This window comes from Dendrobates tinctorius, unplaced genomic scaffold (assembly GCF_039654945.1).
Source record: "Dendrobates tinctorius isolate UK_male_01 unplaced genomic scaffold, ASM3965494v1 ptg000065l, whole genome shotgun sequence".
Classification (NCBI taxonomy): domain Eukaryota; kingdom Metazoa; phylum Chordata; class Amphibia; order Anura; family Dendrobatidae; genus Dendrobates; species Dendrobates tinctorius.
Window position 1 is genome coordinate 15385153 of NW_027361733.1, and position 24446 is coordinate 15409598.

Consider the following 24446-nt stretch of genomic DNA (forward strand, 5'->3'; position numbering starts at 1 on the left):
CCACGTGTCAGCCCTAGGAGCCCTGTTTAACTATAACGTGGCAGCAAATAGATGGGTGACTCGGTTTATCTCGGCCTGTCAACGAGCAGAACCGGTGCATGTGCCTCGACTTCCAGCGTGGAACCTTACTCTGGTTTTGGATGCCTTCACTCAGGCACCATTTGAGCCCATAAGCTCAGCATCAGTAAAGTGCCTCTCATTGAAAACGGCTATGCTGGTGGCCTTAGTATCGGCCAGGAGAGTGAGTGATCTTCATGCTCTGTCAGTAGACCCACCGTTCCTGTTAACAACACGAGACAGTCTCATTTTAAAGACGGACCCGTCCTACCTGCCCAAACGGGCAACTAAATTTCATAGGTCTCAAGAGATATGCCTACCTTCATTCTATGAGAACCCGTCAACACAGGACGAGGAGAAATATCACACCTTAGATGTGAAAAGAGCCGTGCTAGCCTACCTTGATAGGACCAGTCCCTGGAGGCAGAGTAGGTCTCTTTTTGTCTCATTCCAGGGCAGCAGGAAGGGGTCTGCAGTTACATCAGGCACGATATCCAGATGGATTAGAGATGCGATCACAATGGCGTATCTGACAAAAGGAGAAGACCCTCCACTGGGGATTAAGGCGCACTCTACTAGAGCCATATCATCCTCCTGGGCCGAGAGGGCGAACGTCCCAATTGAACAAATATGTAAGGCTGCAACCTGGTCTTCTCCATCTACCTTTTATAGTCACTATAGACTAGATTTGTCCTCTACCGAGGATCTAACTTTTGGTAGATCAGTCCTTAACACGGTGTGCCCGCCCAAGTGATTATCTCTGAAAATCTCTCAGTGGGTGCTGTCGTGGCGAAGAGGAAAAACCGGATTACTTACCGGTAATACTCTTTTGTAGAGTCCACGACAGCACCCGCTCACTTCCCTCCCGTAAGAATTTTTTCACACATGGGTCTCCTTGGTGGTGGAGATTATAATTTAAGTTAGATATGTGATTAAACTTAGTAAGCTTAAAACTGCATAGGGGTAAGATAGATGAATCGCCCAAACAGTTGACTAAAACATGTATGGCGGTTCCTCCGTTGTTCTCGGTAACACAAACTGAGGGAGCGAGGGGGACTGCCCAATTTATCTCTCTGTAGGTTTCCTGTTCCGGGGGCGGATCCCCTCTCTCAGTGGGTGCTGTCGTGGACTCTACAAAAGAGTATTACCGGTAAGTAATCCGGTTTTCATTTGGAAATCAAGGTCCCAGAGTCTGGAGGAAGAATGGAGAGGCAGACAATCCAAGCTGCTTGAGGTACAGTGTGAAGTTTCCACAATCAGTAATGGTTAGGGGAGCCATGTCATCTGCTGGTGTAGGTCCACTGTGTTTTATCGACCAAAGTCAGCGGAGCTGTCTACCAGGAGATTTTAGAGCACTTCATGCTTCCCTCTGCCAACAAACTTTTTGGGATGGAGATTTCATTCTCCAGCAGGATTTGGCACCTGTCCACACTGCCAAAAGTACCAATACCTAGTTTAAAAACAACAGTATCACTGTGATTGGCCAGCAAACTTGCCCTACCTTAACCCCATACAGAATCTATGGGGTATTGTCAAGAGGAAGATGAGACACAAGACCCAACAATGCAGCTGAGCTGAAGGCTGCTATCAAAGCAACCTGGGCTTCCATAACACCTCAGCAGTGCCACAGGCTGATCGCCTCCATGCCACACCACATTGATGCAGTAATTGATGCAAAAGAAGCCCCGACCAAGTATTGAGTGAATTTACTGAACATACATTTCAGTTGGCTAAGAGTTTGTATTTTAAGATAATTTTTCAATTTGGTGTTAAAAAGTATTCTAATTTACTGAGATAATGACTTTTGGGTTTTCATTGGCTGTAAGCCATAATCAACAACATTAACAGAAATAAACACATGAAATAGATAACTCTGTTTGTATTGACTCGATATAATATGAGTTTCACTTTTTGTATTGAAGTGTAGGTAACAGCAGGTATGCAGGATGCAGTGAAGAGACGCGAGACTGGATTGAACTTTGGCTAGAGAACTTTTATAAATTTAAGCCACTAGGGCGATGCTAAGCAACCAATGCACAATAACAGCTATTGTCCTTGCAGGGACTCTGCACAAACAAACACTTTCAGAGAGAACACGACTAACCCGGCAAAGGCCGGTTGCTATAGGGCCGCGATATGGCCGATTACGGGTCCTTATTTCCTATAGTGTCACTTATCCGTCCTGACGTCCCTCGACGTCTCTGAGGCTGCTTTTTGTGTCACAGCTGCTGGGCCCAGCTGCTGAAGAACTGTCGTAATCTTCATTCGCCCCGGAGCCAAGATGGAGTTGGGGCACAACAGGCCCTGAGGAAGTCCTTTCATGACGTAACCCCCTGTAGAGACAGCGGGGTTCAGCTCGTAAGCGAGTTCAATAAGACTCCAGTCTCCAAGCAGGGTTGTGTCGCAGTTACCAGGAGTGGCGGTTGGCAGGCCACGTGCCCGGCCTGGGCCTAGGCAAAGAGTTTCTCTGTAGGCGAGGAGTAGGCCCCAACTGCCGACTGCAGCGGGGTGACATCAACTCCGGGCAATGATTAACAGGCCGCAGCCGCGGGATGGTAGCGGGCGGGCTGGAGTGAAGCGGCTGTGAGGGGCGGCGGACAGGCCGCAACAGACTGGAGCACAGCGGTAACCGCTGCGGACGACCGTGGGCAGGTAGTGACCCTGGATTGGAGTGAAGCGGCAGTCTCTTGTTAAGTTCAGTGCTTACTCTCTGCAGGCCACTGTAAGTCTACCCTCTGCCGGCACCGCTGGTCACCGTCTGTCACTCTGGCTCTCTCAAACTCCCACAGTCTCTTGCTTTGTGTCTGACGTTCAGCCAACTGACTCCCCTGCGCGCTCCCTGTCCCTTTTATACTCGCCCCTCCCCTTGCTGTCCTGTCACTCCCAGCAGTGCACTCTCCTCCTCCGCTCCCCGGGTACAGTTCCCTTAGGAACCTAGATGGCGGTCCCCTTGGTTCTGGCCCGGACACTCTGTGGGGGCCCTTCTCCCTACACTCCCCCATCCTGTATGCTCGCCAGTCCTCGGGCGAGGGCCTCAGTATACTTGGGTTAGTCTGTGGAGATGTCAATTTTTGTTACCATATGAACTGGTCCTATTCGTATCGTTCGGGGGGTTTGCCAGCTGTTGACCGCTCGGAGCATCTTAGTTCGACTGGGGTGGTGGGCTAGCTGGTTCGGGCAGGTTAAGGCTAAGTGCACACGTACCGGAACTCTCGCGGAAATTACCGCGAGAATTACGGAATTCCAGTCCGCGGGAAAATCTCATTTTAAATTCCCGCGATTTTCCCGCGGAAAAACTAGCATTTTGCAAGCGTAATTAGCTTGCAAAATGCTAGCGTTCTCCAAGCGATCTGTAGCATCGCTTGGAGAACTGATTGACAGGTTGGTCACACTCGTCAAACATAGTGTTTGACAAGTGTGACCAACTTTTTACTACTGAGGCCGCCTATGCGGCATCAATAGTAAAAGATTGTAAAAAAAAAAAAATAGTGTTATTCTTACCCTCCGGCGTCCCGCGCAGGCGTTCCCAGTAATCCTTTGCGAAAATGCCCGCGATGACGTCAGTTCTCGCGGGATCGCGGTAATTCGCGATGACGTCGCGCGAATGACCGCGAGACTTCGCGATCCCACGAGAACGGACGCCATCGCAGGCATTTTCGCAAAGGACTACTGGGAACGAGAGCGTGAAGAGAAGCAGGAAGACTGCGCGGGACGTCGGAAGGTAAGAATAACAATATTTTTATTTTTAAATTCTATTTTTTTTACAGGGATATGGTACCCACAGCCCGGAGGACAGTCTCCTCTCCTCCGGACCGTGGGTACCATCCGCAAATGTTCTGCTTACTTTCCGCATGGTGGGCACAGCCACTTGCGGGAAGTAAGCGGAACAATGCATTCCTACGGGTGCGGGATCGCCGCGATTCCGCAAATTAATGAGCATGCTGCGGTTTTTACCGCGAAGCGATTCCGCCGTGGTAAAAACCGCAGTATTAGCACAGCATTGCGGAATGCATGGGATGCTTATTTTTCGCGGTTAAAACCGGCGCGGAAACGCGAAAAACGCCACGTGTGAACTCAGCCTTATTGTGTCAGTTGGTTTGTCTTTGAGTAGAGAGCCCCTGGATATTGTGGGGAAGTCTTCTTCGTCGTCTGGGTCCCAGAACACTGGCAATGGTTCAGAGACCTGAGGAGTAGGTTCAGGTTGTATCGGATCGGTGGAAGTACATGGGCGTAGCATATTACAGTGCACAATGCGAGTAGGCAGTGTTCCGTCTTTCTCTGGTCGTATTTCGTACACAGGTCCTTCAGGGTTTACACGGCGTAGGACCCGATGGGGACTCTCTTCCCAGCGTGGCTCTAATTTGTTCTGGGGTGTTGGTCTAGTATGAGTACTCGGTCTCTGCTTTGGAGGTTGGGAGGTGGAAATAAATTCTTTCCTGGGTGTTCTAAGTCTTGGAGTTTGGTATGTACAATTCGATGAAGAGTTTGCAGTCGGTGACGGTGATTTCGTACCCATGATGATACCCCGGGGTTCCTCTGGGTCCAACTCTACCTCCGTGATCCCTTTGCCTTTTCGTCCGAATAGCAGGGAGTAGGGGGTATAGCCGGTAACTCGGTGTACCCGGTTGTTGTAAACCCATAGTAATTCAGGGACATATTCAGGCCAACGGGCCTTCTTGTCACTCTCCAGAGTACACAACATTTGGATTAATGTCGGATTAAATCGTTCGCAGGCCCCGTTTCCCTGCGGGTGGTATGGCGTGGTCCGGGATTTGTCAATACCATAGAGACGGTGTAGTTCCTCCATAATTTTTCTGAAAAAACATGCTCCTTGGTCGGAATGTATCTGTTGAGGGCAGTCGTATACTTTTATGAAGTTTCTACAAATTGCGGAGGCAGCCGACTCCGCGATCTGGTCTTGAGTGGGAGTGACCACAGCGAACTTAGTGAAATGGTCTACCATGACGAGGTAGTGTTTGTACCCCTGGAATGCGGGACCAATGGTCAGGTAATCCACCGTCAGAAGCTCGAGGGGCGCTGAAGTCACTATTGTTTGTACTGAGGCTCGCTGTGCGGGCGGTTTGGCTAATTCGCATAGGCGGCAGGCCTGACAAGTCTTGCCCAAAACAGCATGTAAGCGTGGATGGTAAATTATCTGTTGTAACTAGTGTTGAGCATTCCGATACCGCAAGTATCGCGTATCGGCCAATATTAGCTGTATCGGAATTCCGATACTTAGATCTGATACTTTTTTCATATCGAATACCGGAATCGGAAGTTCCCATAATGCTAGGAGCCCGCTTGATTTGATTCAGCCAATGGGGATCCTCAGAAGTGTGGGCACATCCTGATAGGCATGTTAACTACTGGCATGGCTGTGATTGGCTGCTGAAATGATGTCATGATGCACTATAAAAACCGCAGCAGCCGCCATTTCGGGTTCACTCTGCTGTGAATTCAGTTGGGGACAGGCTGCTGTTGAAGACTGTGAGGGACAATTAGAAATAGCGATCATCAAACATATCTATTGCTCTACCCAGGCTACATAATCCACCACTGTAGCTTTTTTTTTTTTAGCCCAGCAGCGCAGTTTTAATAGCTGTCTGCAAGGGCTGTGTGAGTGCAGACCCAAGCTGTGTAGTGTGTCCTGCAGGCACGTCTGCTTGTAGGCTGCCCAGCGTGTGTCTCTGCCTCATAAACATTTTTCTTTTATTGCTGCTTTTTTTTTTTTTTCTCCTGTATAGTGTGCTTCCATACGTATCCATATACGTTGGTTGCAAACACTAAAGGAGTTGACAGTGGAGCCTTTCAGTGCTATAGCCCATTTCTCTGCACTGTTTTTGGCTGCCTGATAGGTCTCTCTGTGTGTGAGTGCAGCTCACGTTGCAGTGTGTTCTACAGCCACCGCTGGTTGTAGTCCGCTCAGCGTGCGTCACTGCCTCATACATAGTCCTTTTTTTGCAGCTAATTTGTCCAGATTTTTGCTCCTATATTAGTGTGCTTCCATCCGCATCCATTGTCATTGGTTGGTTGCAAACACTATATAGGATTAGATAGAGGAGCCTTTTTGCTGGCTTGTGCCCTTCAGAGCCAGCCAGACTAGCATCACCCTATTATATTTTTTTTTTTTTTTTTTTTTTTGAGCCTCATCAATTGCATTGTAGGTTAGCTTCCTGCTTTGTAAGCGCTCCAAAAAGTTTGTGATACTATAGCTTTCAAACTTTGGTCACATCCTTTTATTTCCCCCCCCCCCCCCCAAAAAAAGGAAATAAAGTTCACCAAACACTCCACTTTACAGTTGTGTAGGCCACATTAGATCATATTAAAGTGTAGCACACACACTCTTAGCCAAATTAGTGTTTCTTAGGGGTGGCTTAGTGTTCTTATTCCTGAACACCTGCTAACCAGTATTTTTTACTTTTCTGCCTATCTTTATCAGTCTACCAAGATGAAGAAGGCAGGGAGTAAGGCACGTGGTCGTGGCCGTGGAGTTTCAGCAGGGAGAGGACGTGGGGATTATGTGCCTGCTGTGGCCACCAGTGACCCGGCATCCCCCACTTTTACCAGGCAACAGTCCTTCATGTGCAGCTTTGTAGGACCTCGCCGTACCCCACTGCTGCGTGACGAACAAATTGAAGCCGTTGTCAGATGGATGGCAGCTAACGCATCCACTTCAATGACTTCCGCATCCTCTCAGGGCCAGAGCACTGAAGAGCAACCATCTGTCTCTTCACCACCTGCCAAATAGCCCAGGCAGTCTGAGAGCCCTGGACAGGAGCCATCTCAATCCTCTGTTCTCAGAATCTGTTGGCTTGGAAAGAGGTGGGAAGCCAAGCAGCATTCTAGAGCGCGAAGAGGGAGTATGCAGTGATGCGCAACTGCTTTGTCCCTCTGAATCTGAAGAGGCGGTTGGGCCAGTGCCTATTGTCAGCACACCTCAGTACTCATCTGAAGATGATGAGACTCAGTTGCCAATTTCTGGTGCATACGGTGCTGGCGAGACAACCCAGGACCAGCCGGTGCTTGAAGAGGGGAGTGGAGATGAGGTCCTTGACCCATCATGGCGTCAGCCACAGGAAGGTGGTGGGAGCAGCTCTGAGGAAGAGATTCCCCGAACAGCCAAAACAGGAGGGAGAGGGCGGGGGCAGACTTGGTTACCTGTAGCCTCCACTTTGGCACCCGTGAAGAGCAATCCTCTTCCAAAACACAAAACTGGTGCTCCCAGGACTTGCAGTGCGTGGTCTGTTTTTGACACAGTTGCAGATGACATTTACTTTGTCAAATGCAAGCTGTGTCATCAGAAAGTTTAAACGAGGGAAAAATGTGAGCAACCTCAATACCACAAATATGTGGAAACATGTGCATACCAAACACGAGGTGGAGTTACACAGACACACTGAAGATGTAGGCCAATCTTCAGCAGCACCTACCACCTCTTCAGCTCGTGTTGGGGCCTCTTCCTCCAGCTCACACACAGCTGGTTCAGCTTCCTCACTGGAACGCCATGGAAGAACCTCTGCCACTGTCCAGAGACCCAGTGAAATTCCACCCACTGAACCACGTTCTCAGTCATCAGCACACTCCCAGGCCACTCGCCAGCAATCGGTAGCACAGGCATGGGAGAAAAAGTGGCCATACTCGGCAAACCATCCCCGAGCACTGGCTCTGAATGCCGGCATTGCTAAACTACTGGCCCTTGAGATGCTGTCATTCAGGCTGGTGGAGACTGACACCTTCCGGAACTTGATGTCATTGGCAGTTCCACAATACAATGTGCCCTGCCGCTTTTATTTCAGCAGGCAAGCCATCCCTGCCCTGCAAAAAAATGTGGAGGGAAAAATTAAAAATGCGCTACTAAACGCCGTCAGTAGCAAGGTCCACCTGACCACCGATGCGTGGACCAGTAGCCATGGACAGGGACGATACCTTTCCCTCACTGCCCATTGGGTCAATGTTGTGGAGCCGGGTACAGATCTGGAGAGTGGCTCTGTACGTATTCTGCCAACTCCAAGGATTGCAGGAATGCAGTCTGTACATATTGAGTCCTCCTCCTACTGTAGTTCCTCGGAATCAGCACTGCGTGAGCCTGTTAGGCCAGATATGAGCACAGGTGTGGCCAAATGTCAACAGGCAGTCCTTAAATTAATTTCTTTGGGGAATCGGAGCCACACAGCACAGGAGCTCTGGAATGCCATCAAGCAGGAGAGCGATGTGTGGTTTGTGCCAGCGAATCTCCAGCCAGGTTTGGTAGTGAGTGACAATGGCCGAAATCTAGTGGCAGCTCTGGGCCTAGGCAACCTCACTCACATACCATGTCTGGCACACGAGCTCAATTTGGTCGTGCAGAGCGTTCTGAGGGACTATCCGGATCTTGATGCACTGCTGCACAAGGTTCGGCTAGTGTGCTCACTTGCGGCGTTCCAGCATGGCAAGATCGCGCATTGCATCTCTGCAATTCCAATTCCGCCTGCCAGAACATCGCATCATATGTGACCTCCCCACCAGGTGGAATTCAACGTTACATATGTTGGAGCGGTTGTGTGAGCAGCAGGCAGCAGTAATGGAGTACCAGCTGCATCAGGCGCAAACAAGTCGCACTGTGCGCCGGACACACTTCACCACCACTGAGTGGGCCACTAAGAGGGACATCTGCCAAGTTTTGCGTGCCTTCGATGACTCCACGCGGATGGCCAGTGCAGATGATGCACTAGTCAGCATGACTGTCCCCCTCATCTGTCTGCTTCAAAAAACCTTACAAGCACTAAGTGAGGAGGTTTTTGAAGAGGTGGAGGATGAGGAGTCAGAAATGCCATCTGCTTCTGGCAAGTCTGCGCAACGTGCTTCCACACAAAGGCCCAGGCAGGGGACACTTAGTGAGGAGGATGACGAGGAGTCAATGGAGGAGGAGGAACACATCTCTCCAGAGGAGGGAGGTACACAAGGCTCTAGTAGTCAGTGTGTACAGCAAGGGTGGGGTGATGCTGAGATGCTGCCTCAAGCTGGGGACAGCGTTTCCGGTACAGTTGGCAGTCTGCAGCACATGGCTGATTTCATGCTGCAGTGCTTGTTAAATGACCGCCGCATCGCCAAAATTTTCCACATGGCTGATTATTGGGTGTACACCCTCCTAGATCCTCGCTACCGGGACAACTTACAAAGCCTCATACCACAGTTGAACCGGGAGCGTAAAATGCGGGAATACCAAGAAACACTTGTGCAGGCCATCATGGTCTCCATTCCCCCCGCAAGTGTTGCTGGTAGTGCTTTTCAAAGCAGCCATGTGGGTAGAGGCAGTGGAGGAAGCTCTGCACAAAGAGGTAGCTGAGGCATTGCCGTAGGACAAGGCAAGGCCAGTATGGCCCAAATGTGGAAAAGTTTTGTGGGACCGCCACAAACGGCTACACCATCACAGACGGCTCCAGTCAGCAGGAGGCAACGTTTCCGTCAGATGGTGACAGACTACTTGTCTTGCCCTGTTAGTGTATTCCCAGACAGCTCTTCCCCGTTCAAGTATTGGGTCTCTAAGCTGGATACATGGCCAGAGCTTAGCCAGTATGCATTGGAGGTGCTGGCTTGCCCTGCTGCCAGTGTATTATCGGAACGTGTCTTTAGTGCTGCAGGTGGTGTGGTAACAGACCGTCGCACGCGACTATCCGCCGATAATGTTGACCGGCTTACTTTTGTGAAAATGAACAAGGCCTGGATCTCACCTGAATTTGCCAGTCCTCTTCCAGAATAAATAATTGCCTGGCAACAGGATCCAGGTCTCCTGTTGTGTTCATGTTTCTATGACCTGAACTTTCTTTCCCGGGCTACAGCAATGCCCCTTGTTGCTCAGAAGTGCTGTCCACACAGACAAAACACTCGCTCATGTGTAAGTGGGGTTTGGTAACGTCAGCTGATTTTCCCCCCCCCCCCCTGCTGTGTGTACGGCAAACTCTCCTGCTGCCTACAACTTCTGACTACCTCTGATTTAATATGTTGTCTGATTTGCCCTCTGTCTCCACTCTGTTTTGAGTAATTCCTCCGGCCTACAACACTGCCGGTTTCTGCTCTCAAGTGCCGTCTGCACAATCAACACTTGGTCCTGTAACATCTGCTCATCTCCAGAGGTGAGTCCGGCAATGTCTCCTGCTTTGTCTACATTCCCACTACTTGTAGTGGAAAAGTGGACAGATCAGGAGACATTGCCTGACTCGCCTCTAGGGAGTAGCTGCTGTTACAGAACCCCAGTAACACAGGAACAAGTGTTGGTTGTGCAGACGGCATTTCAGAGCAGCAACTGGCGTGGTTGGAAGCCAGCTGAAATACTCGAAACAGAGTGAAGACAGAGGCCTAATTGGAGTACGTTGACAGTTAGTTGTCTAGAAACAATCGCAAACTGCCACCAAGTAGGCCTCAGCCTACTACCTGATTTTCCCTGGGCTCCGACACCGCCAGTTGGTCCTCAGAAGTGCTGTACGCACAGACAAAACACTTGTTCATGTGTAAGTGGGGTTCGGTAACGTCAGCTGATCCCCCTGCTGTGTGTACGGCAAACTCTCCTGCTGCCTCCAAATTCAAATAACGTCTTATCTTAAACTGCCTCCAAGTAGGCCTCAGCCTACTACCTGATTTTCCCTGGGCTCCAACATCGTCAGTTGTTGTTCGGAAGTGCTGTCCACACAGAAAAAAACACTTCATGTGAAAGTGGGGGTCAGTAACGTCAGCTGATCCCCTGCTGTGTGGAGGGCAAACTGCTGCTGCCTCCAAATTGTAACTACTTCTGATTTAAATACTCTCTGATTTAGCCTCTGTCTCCACTCTCTCTAGTATTTCCCCTGACCTCCAACACAGCCAGTTCCTGCTCACAGTTGCCGTCCACGCATTCCACACTTGTTCCTGTATTCCTGGTGTTCTGTTACGTGAGTTGATCTCTCTCTCCCCCCCCCCCCCCCCCCCCCCACAATGTGTGTCCGGCACTGTCTCCCGCGCTGTCCGCCTTCCCACTACAAGTGGTGGGAATGTTGATGGAGCAGGAGACATTGCCAGACACACATCAGGGGATCTGCTGACATTACAGAACCCCAGTAACAGGAACACGTGTGGATTGGCCAGACGGCTACTGTACGCATAAACTGGCGGTGTTGGTGGTCAGGTGAAATCCTGGAAACAGAGTGGAGACAGATGCCTAATTGGAGCACGTTGACAGTTTGTTTGTAGTCTACAACCTATATAATACTGCCACCAAGTAGGCCTCAGCCTACACCATGATTGTCCCTGGACTCCAACATCACCAGTTGCTGCTCCGAAGTTTCGTTGGCACGGGTACTCCCTCCTGCCCAGCCTGGTTCCAGCACGCCAGCTGTTTCCGGGTAGTGTCAAGGTCACTTTGCCACCAATCCGTTGTCCTGTCGTCTTGCGGCCGGGTTAACCGACTCTACGGTGCCTGCAGTTTAGGTGACTCCTATGTGGACTGCGGGATCTGGCACTGAAGGCTGGATCCGTAGTGCCAATGGGACATGGACCCCCTGTAGGACTGTGGGTTTCGGTAACTGCGGCCGGCTTGCGGCTGGCTACTTTGCTTTGGATGGGTACCTTCTGCTACCCATCCGGGGGCCAGGACTGTCAGCTGGTTCTCGCCAGAGCCTTTGGCCTAGGTGCCTCCATCTCGGTATCCGAGGTCCAGCACCGTCAGCTGGTCCTTGGTAGTGCTTTTTAGCACAGGTACCTTCTGCTTAGTAAACGTGGTCCAGCACCATCAGCTGTTCCTCAGTAGTGCCATTGGCTATTGTTCCTTCTGCTGTCAATACGGGTTCCAGTACTGTCAGCTGGTTCTCGCCAGTTTCTCAGCCTTCTTGTACCTTCTGCTACATTTCCAAGATCAAGCTTTTTGAAATGGTCTTTGGTAATCCTTATTGATCTCCATGACGACAACCCTGATGACGACGACCCTGAAGACCACACCAAAGAAGACCAGAAATATGACCCTAAATAATATGACTTGGAGGACAAAGAACATGAAGACAACCACCAAGATACAGAAGAACAAGAAGCGAAAGCAGAAGAACATTAAGCATAAGACTAAAAATCAGCATAGAAGATATCAAAATTATAAGCAGAAGACTAAGCAGTAAATGGGGGTGAGTCCGTTCCTCCTCGTGGTGCCCCTGGAAAATGGCTGCTGCTGCAGGCCAAACTGAACGTGGACAAATCCTGTTGTAAATCTTTTGACAGGAAGAACGTAAGGTGTAATCTTATAACTTTTATAGATAAGTACTACAGGAATGCCTGTCACTATAAGAAAATTAAGAAAAAGAATAGGAAGAAGATGAAGAAATGGCATATGAAAATTAATAATAGCTGAATATGAAGAATGGGGAAAAAAAATAATGGGAAGAAGGTGAAGAAGATGAATAAGGTGAAGAAAAAGTTGATGAAAAAAATGCTACTGCTGCGGATCATGAAGGAGAAAGTGTGGGAGAAGTGCGAAAGAAGGTGAAGAGCATGGAAGTTGTGAAACATACATATCTGTCAAAATATAAAAAAGTTAACATAGTCAATATCTTTTTAACTCCTTCTTGAAGAAAAAAATTGGAATTAATGCTATGCCATGTGATTTGAATAAACCACTATGCCTTTAATGTCTCCTCCACCTCCCACAATACATTCTACATGATTCTTATTTGTTTTCAATTATGTAGAAATAGCCAACAAGGAAATACACTGTTCCAAATTATTATGCAAATTATATTTTGCTTTTCCTAAATAGTCGGTACAAATGACAGTCAGTCTAATAAGTCATCACCGGTTAGAGTATACATCGAATGTTATCGAAGAAACCTCCCAATGATAACAGTATAATCTCCAAAATGACTAAACTCTAATTGCACTGTTCCAAATTATTATGCACAGTTGAATTTCTAAACATTTGATATGTTTTAAAGAACTGAAAATGCTCATTTGTGGAATTTGCAGCATTAGGTCACATTCACCGAACAAAAAAGCTATTTAACTCCAAAACATCCTAACAGGCTAAGTTACATGTTAACATGGGAACCTTTCTTTGATATCACCTTCACAATTCTTGCATCCATTGAACTTGTGAGTTTTTTGGAGAGTTTCTGCTTGTATTTCTTTGCATGAAGTCTGAATAGCCTCCCAGAGCTGCTGTTTTGATGTGAACTGCCTTCCATCATAGATATTTTGTTTGATACTCCAAAGGTTCTCTATAGGGTTGAGGTCAGGGGAAGATGGTGGCCAAACCATGAGTTTATCTCCTTTTATGCCCAAAGCAGTCAATGACTCAGAGGTATTCTTTGCAGCATGAGATGGTGCATTATCATGCATGAAGAGGATTTTGCTCCTGAAGGCACATTTCTGCTTTTTATACCATGGAAGACAGCTGTCAGTCAAACTCTATATACTTTGCAGAGGTCATTTTCACACCTTCAGGAACCTTAAAGAGCCCTACCAGCTGTTTCCCCATGATTCCGGCCCAAAACATGACTCCTCCACCTCCTTGCTGACGTCGCAGCCGTGTTGGGACATGGTGGGCATCCACCAACCATCCACTACTCCATCCAGGGTTGCTCGACACTCATCAGTAAACAAGACTGTTTGAAAATTAGTCTTCATGTATGTCTGGGCCCACTGCAACCATTTCTGCTTGTGAACACTGTTTAGGGGTGGCCGAATAGTAGATTTATGCACCACAGCAAGCCTTTGAAGGATCCTACACCTTGAGGTTCGTGGGACTCCAGAGGCACCAGCAGCTTTAAATATCTGTTTGCTGGTTTGTAATGGCTTTTTAGCAGCTGCTCTCTTAATCCGATGAACTTGCCTGGCCAAAACCTTCCTCATTGTGCCTTTATCAGCACAAACATGTCTGTGCTAAGAATCAACCACAAACCTCAACAGTACGACGATCACGTTTAAGTTTTTGGGAAATATCTAATGTTTTCATCTCTTGACCAAGGCATTGCACTATTTGATGCTTTTCAGCCGCAGAGAGATCATTTTTCTTTCCTAAATTCCTTGAATCCTGTGCCCTGCTTAATAATGTGGAACATCATTCTTAAGTAGTTTTCCTTTTAATTGGGCTCACCTGGTAAACTAATTATCACAGGCATTTGAGATTCATTTCAGTGATCCAAAGAGCCCTGATACACAATATCATCTGAGTTTATTTGAAAAACAAAAAATTACATCTTTATGACACTTAAATCTAACTTGCATAATAATTTGGAACACAGTGTAAAGGGCTTTTTTTTTTTTTAATTCCGATACCGGAAGTCCCATTGACTTGAATGGGACTTCCGGTATCGGAATCGGCGATACCCGATATTTTTTTCGTATCGGGCAATACCATCCGATACCATATTTTTGGGTATCGAACGGTATCGCTCAACACTCGTTGTAACCATTGCAAGGTCTTTTGAGCTCCGAAATGAGCCCCTTTTTCGTGGGCTTCTCGAGCCAGTTCGTTAAGTTGGGCTCCGGGCGCAACTACCTGCCAAATCGTCATAGATGTTGTCCTTGATGTCATTTTACGATACAATAGTCCCTTTCGGATACCCAGTCTCTCCCATTGTTGTAACATCAGCGACATGTCCAGAGTCAAAGTCTGTCTTTGGGAGTCAGTGGGCAGTTTGCCAGCGGCGACCCATTTCCTGAGAAGCCCAATTTCTTCGTCTTCTTGCTGCTGTTGGATCCATTTATCACGGGATTGTTCCAGCATGCCCCTTAGGGTCTCCAAGGGGAGTACTTTCTAGATGGTAGCTGTGAGCACGGCAGCGGTGAGGGCGAACGGTATCTTTCCCTTCCAGTTCGTCATCTCGACTCTTCCCTGGGGTTGTATGTCGAATCCTGGAGAGGGCGTCGGCATATACATTCTCGGCCCATCTTTTATAGATGAATTTCGTCATCCGGGCCACCCATCTTTGTTCCAAAGCCCCCCAGTTTGGCGTTCTCCAAATGAGCCAGCGGGTTATTGTCGGTCAGCACCTCTACTTCGGAGCCCGCCAGGTACTCTGCGAACCGCTCCGTCATGGCCCACACTACTGCGAGGAGCTCGAGCTTAAAGGAGCTGTAATTGTCAGGGTTGCGCTCGGAATCATGGAGTGAGTGGCTTCCATATGCGATCACTCTCTCCCGGCCGTCTTGAACTTGTGACAACACAGCCCCCAGCCTGTGAAGACTCCCGTCAGTGTGCAGGATGAACGGTTGCGAGAAATCCGCATAAGCTAACACCGGAGCATCCGAGAGTGCAGCCTTAAGGTCTTGGAAGGGCTCTTCTTGAGGTTGTAGCCACTGGATTTTTCATCCATTTGCCCCAGCGGGAGCCCCCTTCAGCAGGTCGTGCAGGGCTCGAGCTCGACATGCAAAATTCTTTACGAAACGACGGTAATATCCGGCCAACCCCAGGAAGGCCCGCACGTCTTTTATCGTCTCAGTGGAAGGCCATCCCTGATTGGCAGCAACCTTTTCCCGGGACGGCCTTGCGCCCTCCGCCGAGACGATATGGCCCAGATATTCTGGGTGCGAAATAGGTGGCATTTTTGGGGTTTTACCTTCAACCCGTACTTTTGCAGCCGGCCGAGTACCTGCCCCAACCGCTTCAGTTGGTCCTCAAACGTGGCAGCATAGATGATGATGATGATGATGATATCGTCCAGGTATATCAACGTGGCCTTGAAATTGAGATCTCCCAGACATCGCTCCATCAACCGCTGAAAGGTCCCCGGGGCGTTGGCCAGTCCGAACGGCATTCGATTGAACTCAAATAGTCCCATAGGAAGTATGATCGCCATCTTGGCCCTGTCTTCTGACATGGGCACCTGCCAGTACCCACTGGCCAGGTCCAAAGTCGAAAAATACGCTGCCTTCCCCAAGGCAGACAAGGATTCTTCTATCGGGGTAGTGGGTACGAGTCTTTGATGGTGCAAGCAGTCAGCTTTCGATGGTCCACGCAGAACCGTAGGGTGCCATCCTTTTTGCGGACCAACACAATGGGAGCCGCCCAGGGGCTTTGGCTTTCTCGAATAACTACCTTCCGTAGCATTTGGGCCAGCAATGTTTTCACCTCTTGGTAGAGCTGTGGGGGAATCTGTCGATATCGTTCGCGGATGGGGGCCACTCCTGCCATGGGAATCCCATGGGTGATGGCGGTGGTACATCCAAAATCTTCCTCATGACTAGCAAATACCTCGTGGTACTGTCCGAGCAGTGTTTTTTATCTGGGAAAGATGAGCTCCACCTGCATCTCTAAGCTCTCCAAAGGTATCAAGGCTCAAAATGGCAGGGCCATCACCGTCTGCCCAGGGGGCAGTACAAGCAGGGGAGTCGCTGGCGCGATGACTTTGCCCAAAGCCTCGCCTTACCGGCAGTCCTGATGTTCCCGCGCTTCCCGCACCAACTGCTGGAATACCTGTCCTTGGGCCATGCGGGAACCCCACTGCTTCAGGATCGTGTGTGTGTGTGTGAGAGATCATTGGGAGTTCGGCAATCTGCTCCTCATAGTATGTTCATGCCCAGAATGACTGGATGCTGCTTATCGGTTTCCCCTTGGGTCAGTACCACTCCTCTGCGGCCGAGGGATTTACCGCACAGCGTCACCTGTACCCACACCACCCCGGCAACAGGGATCGGTAGTTGATTGGCGGCTGCTAGTCTGATCATGGGTCCCCACTGGGGTCTTGCTGCTTCGGAGAAATTTTGCCAGAAATAAGTTGCAGGCATAGTTGTCACTTGTGACCCCGTGTCCACTAGGCACCGAACGGCCCGGCCCTCTACTTCTGCCCATACCACCGGATATTTTGCGACCAAATCTTCGGGACTTCCACCACCCCTATTCGTGGTTTCTGGATCTGAGCGGCGTCCCCCCAGCCCGGAGCCCTCTAGTTTAATGGCCGCCGAGGTGGGTATCTCCCACACCGTGGACACTAGGCTGTCCAGTCCCGGACTCAGTCCTTCTCTTCACTTTGGTCAACTAGCCCTTGATTTTCTTCAATTCCTGTTTCATCTCCTCCACCCATTGAGGCTCCTCAACTGCGTTCATGGAAGCCTTCACACTCCGGACCTTTCCCACGGGGACCGCCATCCCCTGCTCCTGCTCCCGAGCGCGTGCTTGACTTCCCACCTCTGAAAAGTCTATACGGGGATTCATTCTGACCTGCTCCTGTAAGGCCTGCTTTATTAATGGGTCCCGCAGTCCAGTCACCAACAGGTCGTGTACGGTAATGTCAATAGGTCCTACCCCTACGCCGTCCTTCCTTTCGATGGCCGTATACAACTATTGGAGGACATTCATATACTGGGTGATGGTCTCTCTCTGCATCTGACAGAACAACCGGGTCCTCAACTCTCCCACATTGGTTGGGTCCCCATGGGTCTGTTTTAAAATCTGTAAAACTTTATCAAAGGTGTTGCGGTATCCCAGGGGCCTCAAAATTACTGAATTCCGAGCCTCCCCATCTAATGCCATGAGGGCTACTTCGGCTTCCAAGTCAGGAATCATCGGGTGCATCTGAAAGAGCCCCGCATCCATTCTGTCCAGCTCCATAGCATGGTATTAGAGCCGGAAAACCTAGGCAGGTTGCTCAGCATAGCACCCAACGAAATGCTGGAGCGGGGGCCCTCGCTATCTGTCGAGATCACGGCCCTGCCCTGGTCTGGGGCATCGTTGTCCGCGCTCGGAGACTGCATCCTGCCGACTACGCCAAATGTAGGTAACAGCAGGTACGCAGGATGCAGTGACAAGACGCGAGACTGGATTGAACTTTTATAAATTTAAGTCACTAGGGCTATGCTAAGCAACCAAAACACAATAAGAGCTATTGTCCTCACAGGCACAAACAAACACTTTCTGAGAGAACATGACTAACCCAGCAAAGGCTGGTTGCTATAGGGCCTTGATATGGCCGATTACGGGTCCTTATTTCCTATAGTGTCACTTATCCGTCCTGATGTCCCTCGGCGTCTCTGATGAGGCTGCTTTGGTGTCGCAGCTGCTGGGCCCAGCTGCTGAAGAACTGTCGTAAGGAGTTAGGGCACAACAGGCCCTGAGGAAGTCCTTTGATATAACCCCCTGTAGAAACAGTGGGGTTCTGCTCACAAACGAGTTCAATAAGACTCCAGTCTCCAAGCAGGGTTGTGTCGCAGTTACCAGGATTGGCGGTTGGCAGGCAACAGGCAAAGAGTTTCTCTGTAGGCGAGGAGTAGGCCCCAACTGTTGACTGCAGCGGAGTGACGTCAACTCTGGGCAATGATGAACAGGTCGCAGCCGCGGACTGAAGCGGGGCGTCTTATGAACTCATTTTCTGCTCCACCAGTTGAGAGTTCTTCCGTTCTCCCTCTGGTGGTGACAGGAGGTAGTGAGGTTGGTTTAAGTGGTAGTGATCTGCCACCTGATGAGGAGAATAACGATTGGATCTCTGGAGTATCAGATTGGATATAAGACAGCCGACGCCCTGTGCTGGTGATTCAGTCTGCTTCTCAGGTCTAGGACTTCAGCTATCTTCCAGTCTTCTCAAGTTAAGTTTGTTTTTTGCTATTGTTCACACTTGCGCTTGTGGGTCAATTCAGTTTCTTGTGTGGTCAGCCTGCCCCTGCTGGGGCAATGCTGAACTTCCACTCCTATTTATCTGTATTTGCCAATTTGCCTTTTTTATACCTTATTAGATTGAAATATTCTGAAACAGAGCAAAAAGAGGCCAGAGTGCTGATATAGTGGGAGAAGTCTAGTGACTTCAGGATTAATTTTGCTATCAGACGTGTTGGACATTATTTTGGTAGGGTTTTTTTGGCAGATTAAACAACAAAAAGCAAAAAACACAAATGTCCTGAACTAAAAAGTAAAAAATATACTGCAAATAATGCATAAAGGTAATAATAATAATGGTATTTAGTAAACATAATTTTGATCAAAATAATGTACAAGCCACGTCACGGCAACCCTTGTGGGACAGTCCCTACTCTAGTATTTAAAACCTTTTCACTTGCCAAGTGACGTGAATGTGAATAAGGATCGAGCGGCTGAACCACTAGAAACAGCTTAGGCCAGACTGGATGGCTTTCCCAGCTCAGAAAGAGGGCGGTCACACCCATATATGCACTGAATGCACAATGAAATGAATAAAAAAACAAATCTGAACTGAGAAAAGTAAGTTAATGTGTATGCACAATGTAAGTGCAAGGGTTGCCATGGCGGGATGGCTTGTACGTTATTTTGATCAAAATTATGTTTACTAAATACCCTTATTTTATGCATTATTTGCAGTATATTTTTTACTTTTTAGTTCAGGACATTTGTGTTTTTTGCTTTTTGTTTTCTCTGGTTAATGGTCATGTGTTAATATGCACTTACATTAACTTACTTTTCTCAGTTCAGATTTGTTTTTTATTTTTTGGCAGATTGCAGACAGTGGCTTTCCTTTCCTGTCCTTTCTAGTTAGTCTGGCCCCATCGTTTGCTCAGCCTATTTTCCTGCCTTTGTTTGTGTTTTCATCTTGTTTCACCTTCAATACATGTGGGGGGCTGTCTTTCCTTTGGGGTCTGCTCTGGGGCAGTTAGTTTTCCTCTTTTCCTGCTTTAGGCTTATGTAGCTCTCCGGTTGTGAAGAGGCATCTAGGACCATCGTAGGAACGTTCCACGACTGCTGCTAGTTGTGTGGCTAAGATCAGGGATCTCCAATCTGCATAGTTACCAACCTCTCTGGTTTTCTGAGACTTATCTTGGGTTTTTTTTTTTTTCCTCCTCGGTGACCCATTCATAACAGGGGCGGTAACGGGCAGGCCGCAGCTGCGGGCTGGAGTGAAGTGGTAGCGGCTGCAAGGGACGGCGGACAGGCCGCAACAGGCTGGAGCACAGCGGTAACAGCTGCAGACGACCGTGGGCAGGTAGTGACCCCAGATTGGAGTGAAGCGGCAGTCTCTTGTTGGTAAGTTTGGCGCTTACACTCACCAGGCCACTGTAAGTCTCCTCTCTGGTCACCGTCTGTCACTCTGGCTCTCTCAGACTCCCACAGTCTTTCTTTGTGTCTGCCGTTCCGCCTACTGACTCCCCTGCGGGCTCTCTGTCCCTTTTATACTCACCCCTCCCCTTGCTGTCCTGTCACTCCCAGGAGTGCACTCTCCTCCTCCATTCCCCAGGTACAGTTCCCTTAGGAACCTAGATGGCACAAGAACTGAAATAAATTGACATTTTGCTGAAATTCTAATTAAGGAAGAATCACCTATATCAGTATAAGGCCGGGATCACACATGCGAGAAACACGGCTTAGTCTCACATGTTAATACCCAGCACTGCCGCCGGCACCTGGACTGGAGTATGCCGCCGCATAGCAATACATGCAGCCGCACGCTCCACTCCCGAGTGCTGGCGGCAGTGTGGGGTATTAACATGCGAGACTCGGCCATGTTTCTCGCATGTGTGATCCCGGCCTTATACTGATATGCGTATGCATTTTTTTGTGGTGTGCGATTTTATTTTCCAGACGCTACATGTTGCATTTTTTTGGTCCGCCCAACCACTTCAAAAAAGCGTATGCGCACGTTTTGCGCTAAAAAAAGGCCATTATGGCCTATGGATGCGCATACGTGCGCACTGGCATGCGCATGTATGCGTTTTTTTTAGCGCTGCGTTTTTTTTTTTGGTGTCCACTATTTAGACAAGTTATAAAATTCTAAAGTAAAAAAAGTCTATATAAAGGAGGTGTCTGCCAACACTGTACCACTACTACAGTGACAGATTGGAGAGCAGACATTCAGCAGCGAACCCATCTTCTATCAGCGTCAAGAATGTGAGTATTATGATCGTATGCCTGTCCTTTTAAATTGTGTATGTACTAATGATTTTTATTATTTTTTACATGCAGTATGTCTTCGGAATCAGAATATTCCCCATCGTGACAGGAATTGGCGCAAGCAGACCGTGAGGTGATTATTTTCGTGCATCTGGTAAGTATATCTGCTGCTACTCCAAATCTCTTACATTTTTTTTATTTTTTTTAAGACATCATCATCTTCTGCGGACGGGACTACTGAGGGCGAAGAGCAGGAGCAGCGAAGCCAAGTCCCGGTGGTGATACGGAATGTATGTATGAAATGATTTGTAATGTTCTTTATTTTTTTATCTTTCTTTTCTGTTTTTTTTTTTTTTTTTTTTTTTGTAACTTTTTATTCAATTTAAATTTGATTATTCGAATGAATGTGTTTTGTCTAGGTTCCACAACGGGATGAAGACGTCTACCTGGATAATGAGCAGCTCATCAGCCTGGTCCAGGAGCGTGCCCCGTTGTGGGACAGCCATGACTGGCTGTACAAGGACAATGTGGTGACCCGGCGGCTATGGAATGAGGTTGCCGCAGCGTTGATGGATGGCTGGGACAGCGCCACAGCATCCTCCAAAAAGGCGTTTAAGTATTTCCCTGCTCTGTATTGTGCCGCAGTGACTGTTGTCCTTGATGGCACTGTTGGGTTTCGTGCTATATTCTAGCAGGAAACCCAACGGTGTCATCGGGCTCTACAGTGACTGCTTTGAGTATTGTATTGCTGTATTGTGCCGCAGTGACTGTTGTCCTTGATGGCACTGTTGGTTTTCGTGCTAGATATATTCTAGCAGGAAACCCAACAGTGTCATCGGGCTCTACAGTGACTGCTTTGAGTATTGTATTGCTGTATTGTGCCGCAGTGACTGTTGTCCTTGATGGCACTGTTGGTTTTCGTGCTAGATATATTCTAGCAGGAAACCCAACAGTGTCATCGGGCTTTACAGTGACTGTTTTGAGTATTGTATTGCTATATTGTGCCGCAGTGACTGTTGCCCTTGATGACACTTTTTTTTTTTTCCCCCCCCCCCAACAGTGGACAAAATCCGAACACGTTGGCGTTCAATCAAGGACCACTTCAACAGTGATGTTCGCGCTGAGGGCCAGGTTCGCAGTGGATCTGCGTCAAGGACCAGGACTAGATACCGTCACTATCACGCGTTGCAGTTCCTAAGACCGGTCCTTGCCACGAGATCGTAAGTATTATAAATTTTGGGTTTTTATTTTTGTTAATCTGTGTTTTTCTAATCCACAGCTGATGCTTCTTGTAAAGGCATGGTAGTAATGATTTTCCTTTCTTCCACAGCACCTGGAGCAGCACCCTGCAACCTGGCCCTGGAGCGGTCCTTCCTCGGACGTCCTCTGACCCGTCCCAGTCATCCGACAGCCAGGAAGCACCTTGCAGGTCAGTCACACACACAGCTGGTGACCAGGAAGCTGGGCCATCAGGTGTTCCCCTGTCCCAGGTCTCTGCCACTGGTTATGCGGGCACTACCCGCCAGCGGCAGAGGGCCTTGGACAGGAATGTCTTGCCCGAGTTTATGCACTTGAGCGAGGCCTTTAATGCCAGCCTCAAGTCGCTGTCCGACAGAGTTGAAAGCGGTTTTGCACTCATGGAACGTGGTTTTAACCACTTTGAACACCGCTTCAATTCTGTCGAACAGCGCCTTGACCGTCTGGAGGCAGACCTCAACAGACCAGCGCACCATTTTTTTAGTAAGATTGAAAAGGGCATGGCAGAACACCTTAGTCCTGAGCAACAGCTGAATGTGCTGCAGGCCTGCAACAATGCTTTCTTGCAGGGTATGCAGCATAATCGGTACGGTCAGCAGTCAGTGGTGTCATTTCCACCTGTGCCACCATTAACTTGCTTCACCTCACTACCGACTTGTGCTGCATACCACTGCACGGACACCTCTATTCAAAGCCAGGACACCCACCGTTACACCACCACAAGTCTGAGTGCAGGTGGTCACTTCACTAACACCACGATGGCAAGCGCTGCTCCTTTCTGGAGCACCACCGCCACCCCCATGCATGCGTGGAGCTCAGCCACCACTAGGCAAACGTGGAACAGCCCTGCCGCTACAACAACATGTAGTAGCCCTGCCACCACCACTCCGCAAACCTGGACCATCACTGCTGCCACTAGTCCTCCTGCAAGGACGAACACTGCCAACCAAGAGCAGCAGCCACCGCGGCAGCAGCCACAGCAGCAGATGGGGGACCTCCATTCAATATTTGCTCCAAGTTCAAGGCGAAATCAATCAAGGCGGGCATTGGGCCCAAGTAGGTCCAGGCAGACAAGCCTATGGCGACATGCACTTAGAACAAATGTACCTGAACCTATTTCCTCTCCTCCAAGTGTTCCTAGTTTAATTCCCTTAACTGGACTACCTTCCCCCACAAGTTTTGTTGCCCCTTCCCCTCAAACACCGTCTTCAACTGCAAGTGTTGCATCTTCCCTGCACACCCCCAAATTGCAACCATCTGCCCCCAAACGCCGAAAAAAATAAAGTTTTTTATATTTTTGTGGTTAAAAATAAATGTACATTTGTGGTTCACTATTACAAAGTTTGATTAATGTTTTTGGCACCGCTCACACACACTGATGGGTAAATACACGTAATAGGTTAAAAACCAAGGCCTAATATAGTCATGACTGTACTAGGCCTTTGTATTTAACATATGTTAAATACAAAGGCCTAGTATAATCATATGTGAAATAACAAGGCCTAGTATAATAAATACCAAGGCCTAGTATAATCATGTGTTAAATACAAAGGCCTAGTATAGTCATATGTGAAATACCAAGGCCTAGTATAATAACTCGAGTTTTACCGACTAAGATCTGGTTTCCTGAAAAACAAACTGATGAAACTTGTATAAAAAAAAAAGTTTCTTTCTAAACACTACCACAATTTTAGTTAATGTTAAATAAAAGTTGGAATTGAGCTGATTACATTCATCCACTCAATGCTTACTTTTATTCCCCATTGACTTGCATTGGGGTTGGGTTTTGAACGAATCACATGCTTTTTTTTTTTTTTTACACTAGTTGGACAATTTTCTTTTGAAAAAATTTGGTTTCCTGAAACCCGATCCTACCAACGTCGCTCAAAAGTCATAATCATAACTATTTATCAATCATGGCCTGGTTATAGTTATCAATCATGGCCTGGTTAATACACATCAGATTTAACATGCAGCTTTGCTTACGTTCCAATATATTTCATGCAGACTAGCAATGCTGCATTTTAACTCGTATGTGTATTTACCTGCCCAGGTGTGAGAATATCAAAAAATTCACAGGTATACATGGGAAGTTTTTTATTTAATTGGAGTTTAAAAAATATAGTGCACTCAGTAATGGTATCAAATAAGGTTTTTTATTACCATAAACAAACGAAAACATTCTTACAACATTTCATCTTGCCAGTGCACCCGTATTACATCAGAAATAAAGTAGGCCGCAAATTGGTCCCTCATTTGGCCAACTTCCATGGATGACCTGAGAGGCAATGGGTTAGGAGCATCATCGTCCAGTTCAAAGGTCGGGTGCTCTTTAGCCATCACAAAATTA

The 24446-nt window shown here is 48.2% G+C and overlaps 1 long non-coding RNA gene across 1 annotated transcript in view; it reads left to right on the plus strand.

The window, feature by feature from the left end:
• LOC141094933 (uncharacterized) overlaps positions 1–21569 on the plus strand; it is a 34672-nt gene extending 13103 nt beyond the window's left edge. The window contains exons 2-5 of the long non-coding RNA XR_012233206.1: positions 19814–19975; positions 20912–20972; positions 21049–21129; positions 21259–21569. This is a non-coding gene — a long non-coding RNA (uncharacterized lncRNA). The remainder of the gene's footprint in view (positions 1–19813; positions 19976–20911; positions 20973–21048; positions 21130–21258) is intronic.
• The last annotated feature ends 2877 nt before the right edge of the window (positions 21570–24446 follow it).